A 7,207-nucleotide genomic window follows, 5' to 3' on the forward strand; every position below is an offset into this window, starting at 1 on the left:
ATTTTTTTGTGCACATACATTTAGTTGGATTGAATATGCATAGTGAATCAACTGATTGTAATATGCTTAAATTCTTTTACAGTCACAGTTTCTGTTGGTGTACTGATATTTCAGTTTGTAGAGGGTATATAGAAACAAACTTCAGCTCTGCACTGATGTTGGCTTAAAACTTAGCTAAGCATTACATGGCTGGAATCTAAAATTATTTCAGCATCTTAAAGATTCTTAGTAATTTAGTCATGCAAACTAATAAAATGCTCAGATTTTCTTGGGTTGGCTGTGTGTGTGTGTTGGGTGGGGGTGGGTGTTAGATAATCTGTGTTGATCTTTTATGCACACAATAGGATTCTGATCTTGATACTGCATAGCAAACCAGGTCAGTCAGTAAATGAACTGAAACAAAAGATATTACATATACACCTGAGTCTCTTCTTCAACAATGACCCCTACATCATTGGATAATAATGGTGATGGCACTTGCCATTGGTATGTGGTGGGGCATGGTGGTTAATGTTGTTGAATCTTTGTTCTGCTCCGTTTGAGCTAAGTTATAATTGAGGGATCGTTTAATCCATGACCATCCGGTCTGTCTGTATAACTTTGAAAGTATTGTCCCATGTGATGTTACATTTTTGAGACATTAGGTCATGATTTGAGGGAAGTTTAGCTGTTATTTCTAGCAGGCTAGCTGACTGAATAGCAGTTCCCTCACTGAATTGAGTGAGTGTTGCTTTGATGGAAGAACACAGAATTGGGATTTGCTTGTGTTTGTCTGGATGTTTCAGCCTGAAAGGTGCAGACACCAACAAGGTATCTGGTACTTTTTACACTCAGTTCCAGCTTGCTGTTTCGTTGCCATGTCATTTATTTATTGAAGTTTGAACATAGTAAGTTATAAATAAATAATTAAGATGTAAAAATGAATAAACAGGCTCATCACATTGTACTTAGTCTCAGATTGAAATTAGGTTCTGAAGACTTTTTTTAATGAATTTAGTATGGTTTGTTGACTGTTCCTTCCTATTGTCAGTAGTTTGGGAAGAAGTAGTGAGCAGACACAGGCATGACTGTATGGTCAGAGATTTTCTTCCCAACCACATGGTTCTGGGTTCAGTCCCATTGTGTAGCACCTTGGGCAAGTGTCTTCAACCGTAGCCTTGGGATGACCAAAGCCTTGTGAGAAGATTTAGAAGACAGAAACTGAAAGAAGCCCATTGTGTGTGTGTGTGTGAGGATGTCTCCCCTCACTGCTTGACAACTGGTGTTGTGTTTACATCCCTATAACTAAGCAGTTTGGCAAAAGAGATCAATAGAATAAGTACCAGGCATAAAAAAAATTTAAAAAAACTAGTGGAGTCAATTCATTTGACTAAAATTTCTTCAAGGCAATGCCCCAACATGGCCACAGTCTAATGACTGAAGCCAGTAAAAGATAAAAGAAAATGACCTTAACTCTCATCTTGCTCACAACAACTTTGTACCTAGCTTTCCTGGTTTTCATAAGACATTCCCCTACACCTAGTTTTCTTAGCAACCAGCAGACTACAGTGTGCAATCTTCTGTCAAAGGCTTTTTTTTCTAGATCAGTGAATGTAGGTATAGTAGCTACTCTTAGCTAAAAATGTCTGTAATTGTCTCACTAGAAAGAGGATATCGGCGATATCCTGCTCTGGCAGAAACTTCACACTGTATCTCAGCTAATTACCTTGCTTGTCAGTTTTGTTAAAACTTTTCTTGTTACTTTCATAGCTTTGTCTGTCAATTTGATGTGTCTGTAGTTGCTTCTTTTTAGTGCATCTCCTCTGACCTTGTAGCAGTTGATAATGGCGCCATTTCCCTGTACTCTACATCTACTTTGCTGGATATTTTCAGCATCTCAATGACTATCCCTGAGAGTCTTTGCTGTTGTCTTTGTCCTTGTTCTTAATCATGTTTGTGACCCTACAGCCCTTGTGCTGAAAGTCTCCCCACTATACTGTCAGCAATTGCTGCTATCCTAGACTAGTTGTTTTCTTTGTAGGTTGTGGAATCCACATCTTTTCGTACAGATTTTACTTGGAGTTACTGCTCATCTTGTTTTGCAGTAGTTTGCTCAGAGTGGAGGAAAGGGCTTAAAGTAGATTGTAGATTTGTTTCTTGCAGATAAAGAGCCAGTTTTTCTCAGATACTTTAGAAGGTCACAGAGTGACTATCAGAGTTGGGAGATCTTTGGGGATTAGTGGGTTCATTTGGAGTGGCAAGCTTGCAGTAGTAGACTGGCAGGTTATGGAAATTGGTTCAATGGCAGCAGATTCTACTTGATTTGATAGGGAGTGGAGTGGTCATACTATAGACTAGATGCATCTGCAAAGCAGTCGAGAGAGAGAGAGAAGATACTGCTTTACAATAGACCTCAAATAGAGAATGAATGGGATGTAAGAATGCAGAAGATAGAAATTTACATTCCACCATATTTTGCCTTTCCTTTTTCCTTGTTAGAGGTTGCTTTCATTTAGCATGTACATATTTATTTACCAGCTACAATAATTGGGAAATACCATGTAATCTGCTTCTGAAAATTGCCAACCTGGCAAAACCCATCTTCCCCTAGATACATGACAAAATAACATTTGAGCTCATCAGTGGTTTAAAACCTATATCCATGCAATGAAATTGTATGTACCATTTCATATGCTATTTTAGCTTTTTATTTTTGAGACTCTTTTTAGTTAACCTCTAACCCAGCCCCATTGAAAGCCATATTATCTTAAGTGTTGTGACACTCTGTTTGCATGAATTAAGAATGAGTTGTTGAAATGAAATCTTTTTGTGAAACAAAGATTTGCTGTTCCCTATAATGAAATGAGACTGAGAAGATGGAGTTTTAAACACTGTTTATCTTCAAGTCAAGTCTTAAGTTTTGGAAACTTTACTTTGAGGTTATTATTCATGTATATATATATATATATATATATATATGGACATATGTATCTACTTTTTTCTTTATGTCTGTACACAAAATATTTGTGTATGTGTAAGGGATTATAAAGATCCTTGTGCAACTTTACACCCAAGTTTTACTTAGTTGTATTTGATTAAAAATTTGAACAGTAATTCCTTTGTTTTGTTTTTAGTGTGTGTTGCTAGTCATTAGACCCCTAAAGTTTTAAAGCATTGTATTATCAAATTATCTATAACACACACAAACACACACACGAGCAAGTGTATTAAGAGAATGTATGAGTAAATAAATTTCTTGATAAACACTCATTAAATATTAATTAATGATTGTAAATGCTTCTGAGTTTACAATGTCAACTTTTGCTACATGTTTTGATTATTGCCACTAGTGTTTGGAAATTCTACGCTGCATCTATTTATATATCATCATCATCATTATCATCACTACCTCCACCATCATCATTGTCTTTATGTCTGTGCTAACATGGTTTGGACATATGTTGCAGCCTTTAAATCATCTGCCACAAAATACAAGAGGTTGTACAGTTCTAATTCCCAGAATTAAACTTAGCCCAAGTGATGCAAATATTCCATTCACCCTAAACAGACTTCAGTTTCCATTTCGACTTGCATATTCAATGACAATTAATAAGGCGCAAGGGCAAACATTTGCAAAAGTTGGAATACATTTGCCTCAACCAGTATTTTCTCATGTCCAATTATATGTCGCCTTTTCAAGAGCACGAGCTACGAACAATATCAAAGTAAGAGTTATAACACTCAATTGGGATAATAGACAAGGCCAAAAATGTGGTGTGACATACACACAAAATATCGTCTACCATGAAGTACTGTGAGGAAGACCACTGCACCAGCTAGCATCACCAGCACCCCAGCTGCTCCATCATTACACATCCACATTACACCTTTAAGATCAGGGAACCAGATAGGGGCCCGCTGGATCTCTCTCAGCATACCAGTAAACCACAAGATTGCACCAGACAGAACATGTGTGTGTTTGTGTCTGTATTTGTCCCACCACCACCATCATTGCTTGACAACCGATGTTGGTACGTTTGTGTCCCTGTAATTTAGCTGTTCAGCAGAAGAGACTGATAGAATAAGCACCAGGCTCACAGGGAATAAGTCCAGGGGTCAATTTCTTTGACTAAAAGGTGGTGCTCCAGCATGGCCACTGTCAAATGATTGAAACAAGTAAAAGAATACCAGAAAAATGTTCCTTACCACTAAACCAAGAAGGTTCTTTGAATATGTACAATGTATTTTAAGGTTAAATAGTAATTCCGTTTACGTTTGTGGAACTGAGATATTTTGGTTGGATTATATAGTCATTGGTGTTACGTTACTTTCCATATTCTGTAACTGTCACAATATACTTTTCTAGGCCTGAAATGTTTGTGGGAAGGGGGCCAGTTGATTAGATCGACCTCAGTACACAACTAGTACTTAATTTATGAACCCTGAAAGGATGAAAGGCAAAGTCGACCTCAATAGAATTTGAACTCAGAATGTAAAGACAGATGGTCATGATATACAAACATTTCTCATGGCACCAGGACACTGTTTACAGATGCTTATATTTCTCACGGGTCCAGCTAGTTGTTGTTGTTTTTATTATTATTATTATTATAGACACAATAGACTTAAATTTCCATCTACCAAGTTCACTCACAAGGTTTTGGTGGCCTTGATATAACCATCAGCATTTTAATATCCACACTTCTAAGCTTGCTTGGGTCAAATGAAATTTCTTGAGGCAGATTTTCTGTGGTTGGGTGTTCACCAGCCCTCATCTGTTTCCAAGTAAGGTAAGTTTTCTCCCAAGTCCTTCAAATACAAACAGCACAATGACCAGACATGTTTATAGTTAGCACATGTCAAGACAAACACACATGCATACACACAGACATGCATATATATATATAAATACGATGGACCTATTTCAGTTCCTGTCCACCAAATCCACTTACAAGGTTTTGGTTGGCCCAGCGTAATACAAGCAGATGTTTACTCAATTTGCTGTGCAGTGGGACTGAAACCGAAAGCATGTGATAACAATGTTAATTTTTTAACTATACAACCATTCCTGCCCTAACAAATATAACATAGTTGGTAATAACTGGAAGTAGGAATTGTCAGGAATTGTTATCTTCTGGTTTCTTTTTTGAGTTGCTGTGGTCCAGCTTTGAACATCAAGTTGTAATCTTCTCTGCTGAACTGGTACTTGGTTTTATCATTCTGGAAGGCTAGAAAACAAAGATTTTTATTTGCATGATGATTAAGAAGGTCACTTTGCAATGACAAGATCTTGGGTTTGGTTGTATTGCTATTGTATGGCTTGGTTGATTGTCGTTTACATAACCTAGAGTAAACCAAAGCCTTGAGAATTAAATTGAATAGTTTGTATAGCAGGAAACTGCATGGAAGCCTGTTAGATGGTTCCTTGTCACACTGTATCATGCTGAGCCTTACAGTCAACCCGAGCCTTGTGAATTAACCCATTAGCATTTAAACTGGGCATGTCCGTCCCAAATATTTACTGTATTTTTTCTTCGAACTGGTCAGTGCTAGCTTTTACTCCTGCCCTACAGTGTCATTTTATAATTAAACAATCATGTAATTGAAATCTCAAGGCTATGAAATAATGCCTGATTAATTTAAAATGATGTGAATACATAGGCGCAGGAGTGGCTGTGTGGTAAGAAGCTTGCTTCCCACATACATGGTTCTGGGTTCAGTCCCACTGCATGACACCTTGGGCAAGTATCTTCTAAGATAGCCTCAGGCCGACCAAATCCTTGTGATAGATGGCAACTGAAACAAGTTCATCGTATATATATATATATATATATATATATATATATATATATATATATATATATATATATATATGTTTGTGTGTGTGTGTGTGTCTCTTTGTGTCTGTGTTTGCTCCCCACCATCACTTGACAACCAGTGTTGGTGTGTTTATGTCCCCATAACGTAGCAGTTCGGCAAAAGAGACTGATAGAATAAGTACCAGGCTTAGAAGAAAATAAGTACTGGGGGTCGATTCATTTGGCTAAAAATTCAAGGTGGTGGTCCAGCATGGCCACACTCTACTGACTGAAACAAATAAAAGAAAAGATATAAGTATTGCATTTGATAGGGTAATCTGCATGCTAGAGGGTTAAATAGTTTGGAATCAATCCAAACTATCTAACCCTCTGTGTGGATGCCTGTTGATGGCTTGTAACTGTAATTTGGATGTCCGGACCTTTTCGCACTGTATCATGCTGAGTTTGAGAATCATGTGAAGGGGCACATATGCCTATGGAATGTTCAGCTACTTAGACACTTAATTCAATGAGCAAGTGGTTCAGCTGATTGAATGACTGAATATTCATCATGGAGGAAATCCATGAAAGGCCATTTATTTACTAACTGTTGAATGCAGGACGTATCCTTTGTCAGCTGTGTGCTGGAAACCACTGTAACAGCTCAGTCAGTGACTAAGCAAGATCAGTGCTCACTGGGAATATCTTGCTTTGCTCCCCCTGTCATTTTGGCATTTGTGTTATACATTTTTTTTCTTTTTCTTTTAAGAGATAATTTTGTCTCCCTCTAAAGCTTGATAGCTATCGGTTTCTCCTGAGCCTGTTGTTCTTTATATTCAAGCCAGCCATTTGCATTTTCTTTCTTGGTGAATGAACATGCCCATATAAATTACTATATCTGCCATCAGTTTTTAAGCATTCTCAACATTTAAAGATTAATATCCTTTTTTTTTCCCTTTATGGTGAGCCTGAAGAAATAAACATAGAATTTCTAGGAATATAAAAATAAAAAGGATGGAAAAAAAATCAATTTCATCACCATTTTCGCAGATGATAGTGTGGGTATTTCTAGTGCAACTGAGCAGACTGCTGCACTGCATATGTTGAACACATAACCACATACATGCAACTAATATATATGTATGTATATATATGCATATATGTATGTATATATATGCATATATGTATGTATATATATGCATATATGTATGTATATATATGCATATATGTATGTATATATATGCATATATATATGTATGTATATATATGCATATATGTATGTATATATATGCATATATATATGTATGTATATGTATATATATGTATATATATATATATATGTATGTATATGTATATATATATGCATATATATATATGCATATATATATATGTATATATATATGTATGTATATATATATGCATATATATAT

General features: G+C 36.3%; 1 protein-coding gene across 1 annotated transcript in view; it reads left to right on the forward strand.

Annotated features, from left to right (window-relative positions):
• Positions 1-7,207, forward strand: part of LOC106882252 (tetraspanin-5) — a 159,292-nt gene that overhangs the window by 45,525 nt on the left and 106,560 nt on the right. The gene's annotated exons all lie outside the window — the stretch shown is intronic.

This window comes from Octopus bimaculoides, chromosome 5 (genome assembly GCF_001194135.2).
Source record: "Octopus bimaculoides isolate UCB-OBI-ISO-001 chromosome 5, ASM119413v2, whole genome shotgun sequence".
Lineage (NCBI taxonomy): Eukaryota > Metazoa > Mollusca > Cephalopoda > Octopoda > Octopodidae > Octopus > Octopus bimaculoides.